A 20461-nucleotide genomic window follows, 5' to 3' on the forward strand; every position below is an offset into this window, starting at 1 on the left:
GTGTGCAGCAGGCAGGCCAATCTCCAAGAGTAAGGAGGAGGGAGACAGGAGAGGAGCCTGCTGGCACACGGCTAGCACTGCTTGTGCCGGCAGTAAGTCTGACAAGTTCTGGGAGGAGTGAGTGATGAGGAGGAAAGACCAGGAAGGTTACCAAGAAGTCACAGGAAAGAAGATTCCCCTCCTCCAACATTCTCCAGATTTTTCTTCTCTTACTCCGTTAAGCTTAACCATTAGCTGGTGGTGTGACTGCCCCTGGAGACAAAGTTAACAATCTACCTGGGCAATCCTGGTCCTCGACTTTCAAAAGACCATTCCCCCAACACCAACTATAGTTCTTCTGGGATGCTGGTGGGCAGTGTTTTCTTTTTAATTCTGGGAGGCTCTGAAATGAGTCAGAATAACACATTAATTAAATTAATTCTAAAACCTGCATTCAAGGCTAAAAATTCTTTCTATATTCTATTTCCCTTCCCAAAATATGTACAACCACATTGTTTAATGTAGTTCATCAAAGGTTTGGCAATGAGGGAAAATAACAACATAAATACCTTTAAATCATAAAAATGTCATCAATGATGAAGTCCCAAATGTAATCTTAACTGCCTTTTCTTATGGATTTTCCTGGGAGGAAATTGAAGTTAAAAATTAAATTCCATGCAAATTAATCCAAAGATTTCAGAGGTCAAAGAATTGAAGTGCAAAAATCATATTCTATTGCACTTGTGAGTTAACTATCCAAAGAAATTAAGTCCAGACTTAATCCTTTCTGGTTTCTTATTTCTGCCTACTCTCAGCTAGAAGGGTCTTTACTGCCACGTAGAGCTGGGTTTCTTTGGCATTTCCAACCCTGGCTGTCTTCTGTGGCATGGATATAGATCCTTTAGGGTGAATACTGACTGCATGTCTGGGGTGTCCTGTGTTTAGAGACTCCAAGACTTAACAGAACACCAATAACCATCACAACACTGGCTGCCCAACCCGCCAAATCTAGAAAAACAACTGAATCTTTTTATCATAAATAAAATGATGTTTCCAGACCCCAGAGTTAGTGTCAACAAAGACCCTAACAGATTCAGTAGTATTGGACAAAAAGAAATGAGGTCAAGAAAATATCTTGGTTTAACGTCTTCATGATGCCAGTGAGTCTAGGCTAGTTATCTGAAATCCATAATCTCTGAATTTATACTGAATCAGGGTCAATCTCCCATCTAGTAGTTAATTTTGACACTATGTATCTTCATATGGGACGGGTGCTGGGGCTTTTGTGCATAGTCTTCTTTCTAAGATAGTAGCATTTGCAAGTACAATCTTGCAAAGTTAGAAAGGTGCAAATGAACTCACTAGGTTTTATTTGACATGCCCCTGCCTTTCTACACAGTCATAATCTCTAATTTTGCATTGTCCCTTTAGCTCATGTTTCTGGCATCCCGACGCTAAAGTAATTTTGAGCCTCATCAACAACCCATGAGGAGGCCTTTTTGATCCTAGACTACAGAGAGTGCTTCTATAACTCCTTGCTATTAAATTGGTTAGGACTATAAAATCTGTCTAGGAAAGAGATTTTTGCCTAGTTGTCATATTTGATTCAGCTGAAGCATCATTCTTACCAGATTCCTGAACTACATTACTGTTAATGCTTCAGAGCTTATGTTTCTCGTGGTCTTTGTGAATCAGTTCTTCTCCAGTGGGCTCCTTGATTCACTGTTTTGTCAATTTTTGTATATTCCAGGCCTTGGAAAGCATCTGTGTCTAGGACATCGATAACTGATGTACTAGTATATGCCTATACCGATTCATTCCCCTCTGCCATTACCCTGCTACTTCCACAGAAGTAGTACTCCCACACACATGGGGCTAGAATTGGAGACCTTCCTTCATTTGTTTTCTCTTTGCCTTCTGGCCCCAAAATAGTTTTTCTAATATATTCTTCTAGCATTTGATGTGTATAGGCCTGCGTTAGTGAAGAATATGAAATCACTACTTTTTAAGGCTCCTAGAATCTATGCTGTTTAAACAAATCTTGACCACCTTTTTCCTACCTATGCTGGATGACTATCATGTTGCTCTTCCTACGTATCTAGTCTGTCCACTGAGTGCTTATTCTGTTTCCACTATAGATTCTTTTAAATCCTAATGGCCAATATGATCATGTTTAGAAGTGGTCATCTTTGGGAGGTGTTAAATATTGAGGGTGGAACTCTTGTGAATCAGCTTAGTGCCCTAACAAAAGAGGCCCCAGAGAGCTCACTTTCACTACATGAGATCAGAGTGAGAAGATGGCAGGCTATGAACCAAGAAGCAGGCTCTCACCACTTGGAAGATATTTTCCCATCAAATCAACATCCAATCTGGGCCTGGACTCAGTTATTTCTGTCTGGCTTTCCATTTTTATTTCTTTTTTTTTATATATATATATATTTGACAGAGAGATCACAAGTAGACAGAGAGGCAGGCAGAGAGAGAGAGAGAGAGGGAAGCAGGCTCGCTGCTGAGCAGAGAGCCCGATGCGGGACTCGATCCCAGGACCCTGAGATCATGACCTGAGCCGAAGGCAGCGGCTTAACCCACTGAGCCACCCAGGCGCCCCAACTCATCTCTGGTGTGCTTTCCCTTAGAATGCCCGTTCCATAAATTTCTCTGTAATGTGTCCTCAGGGTACAGACAAGTTCTCCTTGCCACCTGCATTAATTGTCTATCTCTGAATCAAACCCATATAACAATGATTTCAGTATAATGTGGTTTTCTTCTTAGTCTTCCCTTCTCAAATCTATACAAATCCTTTATGACCACTTGGTAGGACTACCTCAGTCTTCAAAAGATTTTTCTTCAATACTTTTACTGTGGATTCTTCATCTGCTCTTTTCAGAGGAACCTCTGAGTTCATTCATGAATTTGGTTTCTTGTGAGCAGGGAATCAGTGATCTTACCTCTTTTGTTTTTTAATGGGCTGAGTCACTACTCCTGAACAAATAATAATTAAAAACATCTTTACCTTTTCTAATACCCTTTTTATGAACAGTTAGACCCCAGTACACCTCTTGTTCCTTTTGTATATATCCATCCTTATTGCCAAGAGCTCATGTTGATCTTCCTATATGTCTAGTCTATCCACTAAGTTCTCATTCTGTTTCTACTATAGATTGTTTTAAATCCTAATGGCCAATAAAATGATGTTTGGAAGTGGTGATCTTTGGGAGGTGATTAAGGTAATGAGGGTGGAATTCTTCTGAATGAGCTTTGTGTCCTTACAAAAGAGGCCCCAGAGAGCTTCCTTCCACCAGGTGAGATCACAGTAAGAAGATGACAATCTATGAATCAAGAAGTGGGCTCTCTCATCAGACACCAAATTTGCCGGTGCCCTGATACTGGACTTCCCAGCTGCCAGAAATATGTTTTTATAAGCCACCCAGCCAATGGTATTTTGTAATAGCAGGCTGAACAGACTAAGAGAGTTTCCTTTAAAAAGTTCACCCTCCAGGGGAGCCTGGGTGGCTTAAGTCAGTTAAGGATCCAACTCTTGGTTTTGGCTCAGGTCATGACCTCAGGGTCCTGGGATCAAGCCCTGAGCTGTGCTCCACACTAAGTGTGGAGTCTGCTTAAGAAGGATTCTCTCCCTCACCCTCTGCCCCTCCCTCTGCTCTCTCTCTCTTTCTCTCTCTTAAAAAAAAAGTTCACCTTCCCTCCAGTTAATCATCTTTTCATGCTTTATTTTGATTTCATTCTTCCACTTTCTTTGCCCTTATAGTCAGAACAAAGCATAACTTTCATATCACTCCAATTTCTCCTTGGTTGCCTGAGGAAGCTTCATTGCTAGGGATGGAGGGCCCAGGCACAGGCATTTGAGTTGTTTTCCTACCTCAACCCTTAAAATAGCACATTCTCCTTACTTTAAAATTTTCCATTCCTGTATACATGTTTATTAACAAAGTTTAGCATCTTTTTAATGGGTGAGATTTGCAATTTGGATCTCCAGAATCTACAGCCATGGTCAGGACTTGTGTCAAAAATCCAGAGCCACTTGAGGTTACATTAAGGAGCCTGATGTGGGACTTGATCCCAGGACCCTGGGATCATGACCTGAGTGGAAGGCAGTCGCATAACCAACTAAGCAACCCAGGCATCCCTTGGAGATGATTTTTGCGTCTGTGGACAAGCCACATGAATATTAGTTGGGTTACAGTTTTCTCTCTTGAGCTCAAAACAATATAAAGTATAGCAAAACTTCAGACAGCTAATCTGGCCCTGCATACCTAGAACTGACAATGATGATTTAAAGCCAGAACTTTTCCCACCATCCAAGCTATTGTCATTTCTTGCCTGGATCACTGCAGTGGTTCCCAGTTCATCTCCCTGCCACCATTCTTGCTCCCTAATAGTCCATCTTCCATATAGCCAGAATGATTTTTTAAAAACTTATATAAGGTCAAAAATATTATCAAGAAAGTGAAAAGACAACATAGAATGGGAGAACGGTTTTGTAAATCATATGTCTGATAAAGGCCAAGTATCCTGAATATAAAAAGAGCTCTTACAATTCAGTAATAAAAAGACCAATAACACAATATAAAAATGGGAAAAGGACTTAGATATTTCTTCAAAGAAGTATATAAACAGCCAATAAGCACATGAAATGACTCTCAACATTGTTAGTCATTAGGAAGTGGCAAATCAAAATCACAGTGAGATACCTCTTCACACCCACTAGGATGGCTATAATCACAAAAACATAAAATAACAAATGTTGGCAAGGATGTGGAGAAATTGGAATCCTCATACTTCGCTGGTTAGAATATAAAATTGCTCTTTCCCAGAACAGCCATTTTGGAAAAGAATTTGGTAGTTCCTCAAGAAGTTACACACAAAGTTACCAAATGACCTAGCAGTTCTACCCTAGGTATATACCCAAGAGAAATGAAATCATATATTCATACAAAAACTTCTACACAAGTGTTCATAGCAGGATTATTCATAAAAGTCAAAAAAGTGAAATAGCCCACCTGTCCTTTAGCAGATGAATGGATAGACAAAATGTGGTCTATACATACAATGAAATATTAATGTGCCACAAAAAAGGAATGGAATACTGTTATATGCTACAACATAAATGACCTTGAAATATTATTCTAAGTGAAAGAAGCTAGGCACAATAGACTGTATGACTCTATTTATGTAATGTTTGGAATAGGCAAATCCATAGAGATGAAAAGCAGATTATTGTTTCCTCCAATGAGGAAAGGGGAAAGGAGACTAACTGCTAACAGGTACGAGATTTCTTTTTGGGGTGACAAATGTTCTGGAATTAGTGGTAATGGTTGCACTCATTATGACATGCTACAACCAATAAACTGTACAGTTAAAATGATAAAGTTTATGTTATGTGAACTACATCTTAATTTTTTAAAAAAAACACTAGTTAGGAAAAAAACAAACAAACCTTAGATCATGATCTTCCACTGGTTAAACTCTTCAGTGACTTCCTATAGCAATATAGATAAAATTGAACCTTCTTACTTAGTCCTGCAAGGGCTATATGATGGGACCCCTGCCTACCTTTCTTATCTCATTTCCACCACTTCCCTCACAACCCTATCCTCCATCTAGATTATAGTCCAGGTTCACTGGCCTCCCACTTCCAGCACAGGTCTTTACACTTAGTCTTCCTCCTTTGTAGAGTATTCTTTACCCAGCACTTCTCATGGCCACCTCTCCCTTATCGTGGAAGTCTCAGATTAATGTCACCTCCTCAGCAAGACTTCCCCCACCATCACTGTCTACCATATTACCTTGTATTATTTTCTTCACAGCACTTATCACTACCTGAAATTATTTGTTTATACATAAATTCCCTGAAAGCAAAGATTTTGCCTGCCTAGTTCGCGGCTATCACCCAAGTTCTAAGAATGATGCCTGACACAGAGTAGATGCTCACAAAATATATTTTGAGTTAATGAATGGGATCTAATTTGTGTACATTGGAAATTTAGACATTTTGATGGTATTTGGGGGGCTGTCAGAGCTTCACCTGATTTGAATGAGAACTTTAGAGACCCCAGTGAGGCCATGTGTATAGTATCTAAGGTGGGGAGTAAGAAACAGGAAGAGTGGAGAAATGCACCTTGTCATCATTTCCAAATTACCCAAGGACAAAATTTTACAGAAACCATGGTAAAACTGCCCAAAGTTTATGAAATCAGCTGTAGAAATGTTGCAGTGTAATTCACCATTCTGTTTATTCCCTGTGAGGAGAGTTGGGGCACACATGCTTGATTTGGATGTGCTGGAAGAGATCAAAGGGAGGGTGGCTATGAGACAGCACAATGAGTGTCCCCATGATTGCATCTCAGCCCAGCCTCTAGTTCAGGCTTTGATCCTAGAAAGGGACAGTAATAAAGAACAGAGCCACTGACCACAAAGCACATCCGGGAAGAGGGTAGGCCAGGAGAGAAGGATGTTCTGACAGCCCTTAAGAATGGAATTAAGGAGCAACCACAAATATGCCTGTAATGGGATTGAGAGGGGTGTCAGGGTAGTGGGAAGCACAGAGCTGACATCAGGAGGGCAAGTGGGGATCATGAGAGCCAGGAAGACACCCGCTGAAGAAGACACCCTAAAGCTTCTGTGAAAGATCTGAGGCCTGGGATCTCCATATTTTGCTAGTTTAGACTGAGCCACATGCTGCTGTTTCATCAGTATGACCTAGAGAAATGTGATTACACATGTAATTTCCACCTTCAAACAATGGACATACTCCATTTCTATCCTGAGATCATCTGTGAATCATATATGACATAAATTAAATGGAAGCAACATTGGAGGGAAAACCCACCTGTCACTGTATATTTTTGTGAGTCTAATCATTAGGCAAAGGGAAATGCTTACCTCTAAACTAGGCCAGGTGCCAAAAGAATGTAAGGATAAGTTAGATTTAGATTATGAAACGAGGAGAAAGGTTATTGAGACTGGAAAGAAAAGGCCTGGAGGGCTGAGAAAGTGAGGCGGTGCAAGAAAATTAAAGGCTGGTTTGGGAATAATGACCAACAATGTAAAATGGGAAGAATCGAGTTTTAAGCTTGGAAAGGCTTTCTTTAACATTTGCTTGAGCAATTACATATTAAGTATTGAAAATAAGTGAAAGTGATTTTTAGAAATTTTGAAGAAAAGAAAAGCAGAACATGACATGGCCCAGCTTGCTCAGACACACTGAGGTAATTTCTAAGGATGTTTTAGATTGTGAATTAAATGCATTTCAGGCTGTAAGAAAGAACGTGGTGCTGGCTTGTACAGATTTGGATTTCTAGAACAGCCTACTAGGTGGCCTCCACTGTCAAGCTGTTTTGCACACCCCATTGCCTAACTAATCTGCCTGGAAAAGCCTTTAATCACTGTAAAATCTTCAGCACCTTCCCATGTCTTACTAACTCCACTCTGAGCTCTGCCTGGCCCTCTGGCCCACCCTACCTGTTCAGTCTTCCTTCTTAGCTCTCTCCAGCACACAACCCTCTCTCAGACCTGTCTCTCCACTTGTTTTGCTTCTGGACCTTTGCCCACAATGCTATCTTGGTCTGAAATGTATGCTGTCTCTTGTCTGCCTAGCCAAATGACATCCTTTTGTCAAGGTCGAGCTTATATTTCAATTCCATCATGGGTCTTTCTAGATTGCCCCTGTCTTTGAACTCCTAAAACACAATTGCTCAATTATATACTGCCATATATTAGTCCTTACACTTACATGCTAGTACCAGGAACTGGAGGAAAGAGAAGAGAGAAATTAATAACAGAGAAGTGTGAAATTCTTGTTTTAGATTCTGATTTAGAGGTGGGTGTTTGGCAGAGGATGGAGGAAGTACAGCAAAGTGGTCCCAGAAGCCTTTGGTACAGGAAAGGAAGCAGGGACAGTTGTAACGAGCATCCTGCTTTTCATATCACTTGGCAATAACACCTTAAGTTTTAAGTTCAGCATCATGAGGAATAAGAAACCCAACTTGTGAATGTTCTAGATGACGAAAGTTTATCATGCACGTTATTGGATCCCATTCCAGACATACTGAATCAGCATCTCTGAGAGTGGGGCCCAACATTCTGTGTTTAAATAGCATTCTAGGTGGTTCTGATGCACAATAAAGTTTAGAGAACCAGTGTTTAGAGCTTTTAAACGTTACTCACTATAAAAAACTAGTTCTTTAATACATGACGTACTTCCTTGCCTTCTGGAATAGAACAGGCTAAACACAAAATCCTTCTTTTTTGTGGGACCAGAGTCAGCATGATGATCATCACTTCTTGCCCAGTGCCATTGTAATAGGCAGCACACCAGACAGAACATCCAGGCACCGTGCTGCCAAGGCCACAGGGCACCAGGTCACCTCACTGGAGCAACTGACTGCAAGTGCTATCTGGGTCCATCATTTGGGTCATTATCTATAGCTTGGGGCTTTATGAAAACAATAAAGACCAGTTGAAATTGACTGAATCACAGTATAAAAGAACACAGTTCACTAATTATGCCCACACCAAAGAGTACAGTGAATATCCTGCAGAGTTCTGTGTGCCCCATTCCCATGTCTCTTCACTAAAGAAGTGGTGAAAACTCTTCAGCAGCTCCTGGGAATTCCATTCTCAACTGTATTTGACTCAGTATCAAGGCTTTACTGATCTTCCTCCAAGTAGCACTCTTTTTTTTTTTTTAAGATTTTATTTATTTATTTGACAAAGATCACAAGTAGGCAGAGAGGCAGGCGGGCGGGGGGGGCGGGGGGGGCGGGGAGGGAAGCAGGCTCCCTGCTGCTCAGAGAGCCTGATGTGGGGCTTGATCCCAGGACCTTGAGATTATGACCTGAGCTGAAGGCAAAGGCTTCACCCACTGAGGCACCCAGGCACCCCCTCCAAGTAGCACTCTTCTTGCTACAGACCAGTTTGCCCAGGAAAAACTCCTTCCTTAGAAGTCCATTAAAAATTCTAAAACTCTACATCTGCAATTACTCAAAGTTAAGATTTTTACTAAGATATCTCCCCAGATGATGACTCTGTGGGGTTAGCATTCCTCGACTGCATTATGCTGACTTACTACCAGCTTCTTACTGCCAGGGAACAGCAGCTTTTCTGTACGCGCAGTTTTGTATCTCTCTCTCACCAGAATCTCTGTGCTCTGTCCCCACGAAGGCTTTCAGTGAGATTTATATCCAGATTAGTTCCTTTTGGGAAAAAGTAACTTCCAGTTGAGTCCAAACTGAACAAGAGTTCCTTGGATCTGAAGGTAGCTGCGTATGAAAATTTGACAGCTTCTGCCAAAATGCCTCTCAGAGGTGTTTACCAGTGTTCCCCAGAAATGTTGTGTGCCTGTTTGCCCACACCTTCACTGGCAGAGACAGAAATACCTTTTTCCTGTGGATACCTTGGTGCCCTGTGACATCTTCACATAGTATTCGCCACTAGAAGATCTTCAATCATCTCTCTTCAGATGCTGACTCTTCCTCTCATACGCAGTTTTCTATTTCTATTTAATTCAAAGAATTGAATTGAAAACTTACTTTGAAACTAGTTCTCACAACTATAAAATCACAGAGCTTACAGTTTTGCTATGATATTTCTAATGACTTCTGTTCTTTTTCTTTTTGAAGATGAGTCAAGAGTTTTAAAATCAGAAGAAAAAGAAAATTTTACATGATCTAGCATCTATTTGTATAATAGACTTTGGAGTTTTGTTGTTATTTGTCTCCATATTCTAAGACATCTCTTTATTTCCATTCATGGAAAAGCACTGCCATTTATTAGGAGTCAAAGTCTCTTACCCAGTACTGTCCTATTATTCATTTCTAGGACAGCTGAAGTTCAAAAATTAATCACTAATGCAGGATTTTAATAATAGAAGAAACTGGTTTGGGAGCAGGGAGAGTATATGGGACCTTTCTGTACTTCCTGCTTAATTTTTCTGTAAACCTGAAACTACTCTAAAAAATAGAGTCCATTAATTTCTTTAAAGTAAAAAGCAGAATAGCTATATAACAAAGCGCTGTTTTTATAACTGAGAAATGCATGCACAGAAAACAATAAAACACATTTTACAAAAGCAGATATAAAGAGAAGACACTCATTTAATATGTTAGAATGATGGTCTTTGTGGGGAGTGATAATAGAAGTGGAGTATGGCAAGAAAATGAAATAAACAAAAGGAGACAGAGATATTGCATGAACCAATGATGATAACATGCCATGAACTGAATATGATCAAATATGACCTATGAACTTGAAATCTTAAAAAAAAAAAAAGTAGTGGTTCTTAACTTGGGAAGGGAGGTAGAATTTAGAGAAATTTTAAAAGAACACACATGCTTCAGCCCCATTTCAGACCCAACTGCATCGGAAACTCCAGACTCAGAGCATGTACATTTTGCAAAAGGTCCTATATTAGCCAGGACACATTTAGTTACAAAACCCCAATTCAAATAAGTATAAGCAATAAAAGGAATTGTATTGGCTCACACGGCTTGGAAGTCTGAGGAGTAGTAGCTTCAGGCACAGATGGGTCCAGGAGCTCAAGCTATCCAATCAGGCTCTCACTCACTGCTGCCTGTCTCCATCTCCATCTCCCCTCTCCTGACAGGTTCTCTTTCCATGTGATAGGGAAGCTTTTTATTGACATTTCTGGTCAAATGGAATGAACACTGCAACTGAAAATGCCTCAAGGGCCATGGGAAATGGAGTAGGAGTTCCCCAACAGAAGGGTTAGGCTAAGCACACCAAATGAGGTAATTATCTTATCTTCACAGGAATTTAATTCAGAATAAGTCACACATTCCCTTGTAGGGTGACATCACAAGATCCCTTGTAGGGATCTTCATGGCAAAAGAAAACAAAATCACGAAAGCATTCTCCAGGTCTCTTGGCTCACTTGAGCTCAGCTGCCATGTTCAGTCTAGTTTTGAACACACCATCATGTTCAGTCACACCTTCCCTTGTCCCAGGAACACAAACACATTTATCCAAACTTGCTATGCATCTGGCTTACAACTTTCCTGGATAGGTTCAGAATACAAAATAAAGATATTTAGGGCACCTAGGTGTTCAACAATATAGGTGATTAGTCTAAGATGGAGAATAAGTGGGTAAGTTAACTTATCCCAGGTCACAGCATGCAAAACTGACAGAATTTGAACTCAGGTTTTATACCTCCAAATCTTATGCTCTGTCAAAGGTACAACATTGCACAGGTAGTATTAAAAAAAAAAAAAAAGGGACGCCTAGCTGGCTCAGTCGGAAGAGCATGTGACTCCTGATCTTGGTGTCAAGAGTTTGAGCCCCACGCTGCCTGCAGAAATTACTTAAGTAAATAAATAAATAACTTTAAATAGTAATAATATGTGGCTAGAAAGGCATGACCTAATTACAGCTGCTGTGGAAGAAAGAAAGAACAAATTTTGGTGGAAAACTAGCTGTCAATGCCACAACAATTTGGTAAACTTAACCATTTTTTTTAAAAAAACAATTAACCATTTAAACAAACCATGTTTGCTCCAAATCCTACGCCCCTGCACTCGGACCCTGCAAAGACCAATTTGTCATAAAAGTTAGGAAACTTAAACTTCTAGGCCTCTCATTTGCACGGACTTTTCTGAAGCCCTGTTAGGGGCCTGTATGAGTTAGCAATTTCTGTATAACAAATTACTCCAAAACTTATCAGCTTAAAACAATAACCTTATTATCTCACACAGTTCCTGAGAGTTTGAAATCTGGGAGCAGCTTCTCTGAGTGGCTCTTCTCCAAAGGGTTCTGTGACAGTTCTCATGACATAGTAGCTGAGTTCCCCCAGAATTAATGATCTGAGATAAAGGGGTCCAAGTCATAATGTCCCTTATAACCTAGCCTCCAAAGTGACATCACTTCTGCTGAATTCTGTTGGTCTCACAGACCAACCTCAATACAATATGAGAGAGGAGTTACACCAGGGCATGAATACCAGGAGACAAGGAAAACAGGTGGGCGGTGGGAATCTTCATATATGAAGCTGGCTATCAACAGGCCCCAGTAACGTGTTCACGTGTTTTTTGTAGCATTGACAAAAGTAAGATTTTCTTTATGTTCGTTGTCTTAATGAGTCCTCCTCAATTGTATTAGCTTATGGCACCACAAAACATGAATCTTTTTCTTATATGACCTTGCCTGAATCTTTAAAATCATTTTAGAACATCATGAATCAATTCTACAAACTAAAACCATTATAGCTAAATTCTGAAGGGATGAAGGACTTTTTCAAAGTGTTTGTTTTCATGACTGTTAATATTATATAGTTGTGCACTGCTGATTCGTTATCAATGCCAGATGAGAAGTTAGGAGATCTGGATGTCAGTCTACATTCTACCTCTAACAAACTGGGTGATCTTCCTTTGATATAATGCATTCTGCTCTCAGAACTGGCTTTGTCAATACCAGTGGTTGCATTAACTAATCTATACAGGCACTTCCAGACAGTTCTTCAAAAGTCTGTGATTAAATGATAGGTCTCTCTATGCTACACATTTCTCATCCATAATATGGGGATGGCAGTATCTACTTCACAGAGGTGTAGTGATGATTAAATGAGGCAGCCTATGTAAAGTATCCGAAATATCCTAGCAGTGCACGCTCAGTAAATATTAGCCATTCTTACTCTTTTATGCCTGAAAATTAACAACCTCAGGAAGCCCATTTTGAATAGTTTTATAGTATCATAGTAATTTGTAATTTCAGTTTTCATCTCAGATGACTCTGTAAGCTTTTATAAGTGACTAAAAGATAATATGAAGTAATATCAAGGTGGTGGAACAATTGGAACTCTCATATGTTTATTGATGGGAGTATAAACTAGTGTAATGACTTTGGTAAAATATTTGATAATATATCCACTTAACCTAAACCTATACATATCTTATGACCCAGAAAATCCTCTCCTGCTAAACTCAACATACAATAGTGCTATGTCCACCATTCATTATAGCTTTATTGATAATATTCAAACTAAAAACACCCAAATGTCTTTCAACAGTAGAATGGAAAAGTAAACCATATTCATACAATAGAATGAATATAGCAATGAAAAGAACAAATCTCACCAACGTGATGTTGAGTAAAAGCCAAATATGTAAAATGCATATTTCATGATCCTAATACTTGGAGTTCAAAATCAGGCAAACAAAACTGTGGTAATGGAGGTCAGAAGAATGATTATCTTTGAATAAATACTGATCGGAAGAGAGGGCAAAGAGAGTTTTCTGGGGTGCTGGAAATGTTCTACCTATTGATATGAGTAGTGGTTTCACAGGTGTACACATATGTCAAAAATCAGTCAAGTTTTAGATTTAAGACTTGCATGTCTTATTATAAGTTGCACCTCAATAAAACATTTTTAAAGTTGGTAATAGTATAAAGAAATACATTGTTGATATCATTGATGTAGGAAAAGAGTCTTGACCATGATTTAGATGTTATGCAGTTCTGTTTCATTTTAGCTAAATTTTTACAATTATGGTCCTAGGTAGTAATTAATGAATAATTAGTTATTACTCCCCGATCATATACTACCTTATTAACTGTGTCAATTGTCCACTCATTTCCCAAATATTTAAGTGCCAGATGCTCTGCTACATGATGGGATCATTAACAATGAACAAAATAGACATAGCTCTTACCTCCACGGGGCTAGGTGTTTTGGCAAGACAGAGAAATAAAGCAGAAGTTAAAATTGCAGAGAGACAGTGGAGTGCAGAGGGATGCACATAAGAACACTTCCCCAAAGCCATTGGCTGGGGAAGTGAGAGACTGATTTTTGTGTTTTTGCAACCAGTGGGGCTCAAAGACAGGAGTTTGAGAGGTGGGTGGGCTTGACTGGGGTAGAGACCTAAGGGTGCTGCCCTACTCCTGGAGAGAAGGCAGGCAAGCAACCCAGGACAGATGATATGATCTGAGGATCACCTAAGGTCAATGGAGAGAGTATTTGTTGTTCTTGGAGTGCATCTGTGAGAGGTGGCATTCGCAGAGACACCTCTCTGGTGACAAAAGAGCCAATGGGCACCATTTGCCTCCCCTGTCCCTCAGCACATGCACAGAGACACCTGCTGAGGGCAGCTAACCTAGACACTGTTTATAGCCTGTTTGTTCCAAATCCTACGCCCCTAGGCTCTGACGCCCTTCTCACCAAACCTGTATCCATTCTAGCACAAACAGACCTTCCCCTGGAAGACCAGCACAGGGCCCTCCACTGCACATTCCTCAAGTTTTTGTTTTGTTTTTAAGATTTTAGTTATTTATTTGACAGAGATCACAAGTAGGCAGAGAGGCAGGCAGAGAGAGGGGGAAGCAGACTCCCCGCTGAATAGAGAGCCCAATGTGGGGCTCAATCCCAGGACCTCCGAGACCATGACCTGAGCTGAACGCAGAGGCTTGACCCACTGAGCCACCCAGGCGCTCTTAAGTTTTAAAAGTCAGCAGGCTTGGCTGGGATAGAGTCCAAAGTGTACTTTGCTGCTTCAGGCAGGCAAAGACAGTGTGAAAACAGAGATCTGAAAAATGCCTGAGACACAGGAGGGGGAAATTATTCACTCTTCTGGGAGGGCTTCCCTGAGAGCAGCAAGCACAGAGACCACTCTCTGAGTACAAAGGAATTGGTGGCACTATTTCCCTCCCCCATGCCTCGGCATAAACCAACTGCAGTAAATATCACAGCACCAACACTAGCTCCCTAACCTGCTTACACTAAATCCCTCCCTCCTGCACTCTGCTGCTACTGTTTTTCTCAGGCAAATATGCCTAGGGCCCAGTGCAGTGGGCCCCTCCCACAATAGACCAACAGAAACCCCCCCATGCACCATGTCTACCCACCAGAACTGAGTGGTAGTTCTGCAAGCTTCAGCAAGTAGCATCAGGTCTCATTTAACAAGCAGATCAGAGCACACCTAGTTAAACCTTGCCACATTCTGACCAAGGATGTGGTCACTTCCCACTGCAGACAAGGAGAGCCTCTGCAGACAACTGACCTGAGGGATAGAGTAACAAAAACACAACAGCAGAGCGCAGGCAGCATACACCAGAGAAACTCCCTGAAGCATCAGGTCCAGGACACTGTATGATCTCTTCTTCATAAAGCCATTACTCTCAAAAGTAGGAAACATAACAGGCTTTTCTAACACAGAGAAAAAGACAGAGACCTAGACAAAATGCCAAGATGGAGGAATTTATCCCAAAAGGAAGAACAAGAAAAAGGTCATGGCCAGGGATCTAATCAAAACATATATAAGTAATATGCCCGATGAGGAATTTAAAAGAACAATCATAAGGAAACTTGCTGAACTTCAAAAAAAACTGTGGAAGACATCAGGAAGACCCTTACTGCAGAGATAAAAGAGTTAAAAAACAGTCAGAAATGAAAAATGCAAAAACTTAGATTCAAAATGGACTCTATGTAATGACCGCAGAGATGGAAGAAGCAGAGGAATGAATAAGTAATATAAAGGATAAAGTAATGGAAAATATAGGCTGAAAAAAAGAGAAAAAGAACTATACATCACGAGAATACACTTAGGGAACTCACTGACTCCATCAAATATAATAACATTCATATTATAGGAATCCTGGAAGAAGAAGAAGAGAGAAAAGGGTGCAGAAGTTTTATTTGAGGAAATAATAGGTGAAAACTGCCTTATTCTGGGGAAGGAAACAGACATCCAAATCCAGGAGGCACAGAGAACTCCCATCAAAATGGCTAACACCAAGACATATTGTAGTTAAATTTGCAAAATATAGTAATGGGAAAAAATCCTAAAAACAACAAGATGAAGTCCTAACTTACAAGGGAAGACCCACCGAGCTAGCTGTAGATCTCTCCACAAACACTTGACAAGCCAGAAAAGAGTGGCATGATATATTTAACATGCTGGATGGGAAAAATCTGCAGCCAAGAATACTCTATCCAGCTAGGCTGTCATTCAGAATAGAAGGAGAGATAAAGAGTTTCCCATACAAACAAAAGTTAAGGAATTCATGACCACTAAACCAATGCTGCAAGAAAAAGGGAACTCTGAATGGGAAAGACCAAAAGTGACAGACTAGAAAGGAACAGAGAAAATCTCCAGAAACAATGACAAGACATGTAATAAAATGGTACTGACTACACATCTATCAATAATTACTCTGAATGTAAATGGAATAAATACTCCAATCAAAAGACATAGGGTCTCAGAATGGATTTTTTTTTTAAAAAGCCATATATATGCTGCCTACAAAAGACTCATTTTTGACCCCAAAACACCTCAGATTGAAAGTGAGGGTATGGAGAGACATCTAGCATGCTAATGGATATGAAAAGAAAACTGGAATAGCGATAGTTATATCAGATAAAATGGACTTTATTTTTTTTTTAAGATTTCATTTATTTATTTGACAGACAGAGATCACAAGTAGGCAGAGAAGCAGGCAGAGAGAGGAGGAAGCAGGCTCCCTGCTGAGCAGAGAGCCTGATGCGGGGCTCAATCCCAGGACCCTGAGATCATGACCTGAGCCGAAGGCAGAGGCTTTAACCCGCTGAGCCACCCAGGTGCCCCCAAAATGGACTTTAAAACAAAGACTATAACAAGAGACAAAGACAGACACTATATAATAATAAAGGGGACAATCCAACAAGAAGATCTAATTATAAATATTTATGCAGCCAACATAGGAGGACCCAAATACATCAAATAGTTAATAACAAACATAAAAGAACTAATTGATATTTTGCAATAATAGTATGGGACTTTAACACCTCACTTACAGCAATGGACAGAACATTTAAGCAGAAAATCAACAAGGGAAAAATGGCTCCGAATGACACACTGGACCAGATGGACTTAGCAGATATATTCAGAACATTTCATCCTAAAGTAGCAGAGTACGTATTCTTTTCAAGCACATGGGACATTCTCCAGCATAGATCACATACCAAGTTACAAATCAGGCCTCAACAAATACAAAAAGATTAAGATCATACCATATATTTTTTTCTGCCCATAACACTATGAAACTTGAAATCAACCAATAGAAAAATTTGGAAAGACCACAAATACATGGAGGTTAAACAACATGCTACTAAAGAATGAATGGGTCAGCCACTGCCATGAATAGCATAGGGGAGGCCTGCACCAGCATGAAGTGTGAGTTTGACCAATGCTTCAAACGGTGGTTTGCCAAGAAGTTTTAAGGGGTTGGCTCCGAAGACCCGTACACCAACCCCTTCAAGTGCTATCAGCGGTATTCAGAAAGCAATAAGGGAGGAGATTCCCACTGAAGGACTGGAATTCGTGGGCCATGGCAAAGAAAAGCCCCAAAACTCTTCTTGACCTTGACAGTCACTCCTCCAGTCAGGAAATTGAGGACACTAGATTTCATCAATTAAGACTGTGAAAAAAGTCATCAATTTGATGGGTTTGGGAGGAAGGAGGTTTCTCTCCTCCTTCATGTCCTCTCACTTGTGAAAGATGATGAACCATCACTCTGCTTTGAGATGATTTCTCACTTGCTTTGGCATCCTTGCAGGAACTCCATGTGCTAAAACTAAACGATTTCTTGGGATTATGGTTGCAGTACTTGGTCTGGGATCAGCTTTAAATATCCTTTGTATGTAAATACTGATAAACTTGTCAGAATGATCAGGGTTGCCTGACCTCTTGAGTTTTGTTGCGAAGGATATTAAGTATATTGGGGGGAGGTATAATTCACGCAAGCAATTAATTAGGATTACTCTTTTCTCTCAGGGAGCTAAGGCTCTGAAAAGGGATCCCAGCCCAATAGTTTTGGTTTTTTTTTAAGATTTTATTTATTTATTTGACAGAGAGAGAGATCACAAGTAGGCAGAGAGGCAGGCAGAGAGAGAGGAGGAAGCAGGCTCCCTGCGGAGCAGAGAGCCCGATGTGGGGCTCGATCCCAGGACCCTGGGATCATGACTTGAGCCGAAGGCAGCGGCTTAATCCACTGAGCCACCCAGGCGCCCCCCAGCCCAATAGTTTTAATCAATGCTTGGGAGCATGGTTTCATTTTCATATAATAACTTTAAGATTGCTGGTGGATTGAGTTAGCCAAGAGGAAGACAGCTTAAACAGACAGCTGCCTGTCTTAAGAAGAGGTGTCAATTTCTAATTAAGTTGTGAAAGCTTGAAGAATGTTGCAGTACACACATTTCAGAGCTCATAGTATAAGTTAGGAGATAAAATCGTTGGAGTAACAATAGAGGAAGATGCTAAATTGCAAAATTTGCTATTGCCAGCTTTCAGATCAAGTCAGTTAATGAAGCCAACCTACATTATCATAAAAATTGCCAAAATGCTGCATCTGATTAAATGGAAGAAGAGTTTGTTTTATTTGCCTATGTACCCACCCTGTCCTGTGATATCTGTAATCATGAAGATGAAATAAATTGTAACATTTAGTTACAAAAAAAAAAAAAGAATGAATGGGTCAACCAAGAAATTAAAAAATACATGAAACCAAATGATAATGAAAACATGATAGTCCAAAATCTTTGGGATACAGCAAAAACAGTCATGAGGGGAAGTATATAACAATACAGGCCTATCTAAAAGAGCTAGGCAAAGAACAACAAATGAAGCATAAAGCCAGTAGCAGAAGAAAAATAATAACGATTAGAGCATAAATTAATGATCTAGAAACTAAAAAACAAAACAAAACAACAACAACAAAAAACCCAGTAGAATAAATCAATGACACCAGGAGCTGGTTCTTCAAAAAAGATGAGTAAAATTGATAAACCCCTAGCCAGACTTAACAGAAAGAGAGAGAGAGAAAGAGAAAGGACCCAAATAAATAAAATCACAAATGAGAGAGGAGAAATCATAACCAACTCCACAGAAATACAAACAATTATAAGAGAATATTAAGGAAAATTCTATGCCAACAAATTGGACAATCTGGAAGAAATGTATAAATTCCCAGAAACATATAAACTACCAAAACTGAAACAGGAAGAAATAGAAAACCTGAACATACTGATAACCAGTAAAGAAATTGAATCAGTAATAAAAAAATCTCCCAACAAACAAAAGTCCAGGGCCAGATGGCTTCACAGGATAATTCTACAAAATATTTAAAGAGAGTTAATACCTATCCTTTTCAAACTATTCCAAAAAATAGAAATGGATGGAAAACTTCCAAACTCATTCTATGAGGCCAGCATTACCCTGATTTCAAAACCAGACAAAGATTCCACTAACAAAGAGAACTACAGGGAAAGAAGGGAGGGACGGAGGGAGGGAGGGAAAGAGGAAGGAACAAAAGAACAAATGAACTATAGCCCAATATCCCTGATGAACATAGATGCAAAAATTCTCTACAAAATACTAGTAAATCAAATCCAGCAGTACATTAAAAAAATCATTCACTGTGATCAAGTGGGATTTATTCCTGGGTTGCAAGGGTGGTTTAATATTCACGGATCAATCAATCAGTGTGGTATACCACATTAATAAAAGAAAGGATAAGAGCCATCTGATCCTCTCAATAAATGCAGAAAAAGCTTTTGACAAAGTACAACATCCATTCATCATAAAAGCCATCAGCAAAGTGAGTGTAGAGGGAAACATACCTCAACATCATAGAGGCCATATATGAAAAACACATAGCTAATATTATCCTCAATGGGGAAAAACTGAAAGCTTTTCCTCTATGGTCAGACACAAGACAGGGATGTCCACTCTCACCACTGTTATTTAACATAGACTGGAAGTCTTAGTCTCAGCAATCAGACATCAAAATTAAATTTAAAAAGCATCCAGATTGGCAAGGAAGAAGTCAAACTTTCACTCTTTGCAGATGACAAGATACTCTATTTAGAAAACCCAAAAGACTCCACTAAAAAAATTGCTAGAACTGATGCACGAATTCAGTAAAATCACAGGATGCAAAATCAATATACAGAAATCTGTTGCATTTCTATACACCAATAATGAAACATAGAAGGAGAAATCAAGGCATGGATCCCATTTACAATTGCACCAAAACCCATAAGATAACCAAGGATAATCCCAACCAGAGAGATAGAAAATCTGTACTCTCAAAACTAAATAAAAACATTGATGAAAGCAATTGAAGACGAGACAATGAATTGGGAAAACATTCCATGCTATGGATTGGAAGAACAAATATTGTTAAAATATCTATACTACCCAAAGCAATCTACACATTTAATGCAATCCCTGTCAAAATACTACCAGTTCTCACAAAACTAGAACAAACAATCCTAAAATTTGTATGAAACCACAAAAGACCCCAAATAGCCAAAGCAATCTTCAAAAAGAAAAGCAAAACTGGAGACATCACTTCCAGACTTCAAGTTATATTACAAAGCTGTAGAGACCAAAAAAGTCTGGTAGTGCCACAAACTCAGACACAAAGATCAATGGAACAGAGTAGAAAACCCAGAATTGAACCCACAACTATATGGTCA

The 20461-nt window shown here is 39.7% G+C and overlaps 1 protein-coding gene and 1 pseudogene across 1 annotated transcript in view; one reads left to right on the forward strand and one right to left on the reverse strand.

Moving 5' to 3' along the window:
• The window catches only part of ARL14 (ADP ribosylation factor like GTPase 14), a 119348-nt gene that overhangs the window by 66854 nt on the left and 32033 nt on the right, over positions 1 to 20461 (reverse strand). The window lies entirely within an intron of this gene.
• On the forward strand, positions 17120 to 17342 carry LOC123939646 (annotated as a pseudogene).

This window comes from Meles meles, chromosome 4, assembly GCF_922984935.1.
Source record: "Meles meles chromosome 4, mMelMel3.1 paternal haplotype, whole genome shotgun sequence".
NCBI classification, from domain to species: domain Eukaryota; kingdom Metazoa; phylum Chordata; class Mammalia; order Carnivora; family Mustelidae; genus Meles; species Meles meles.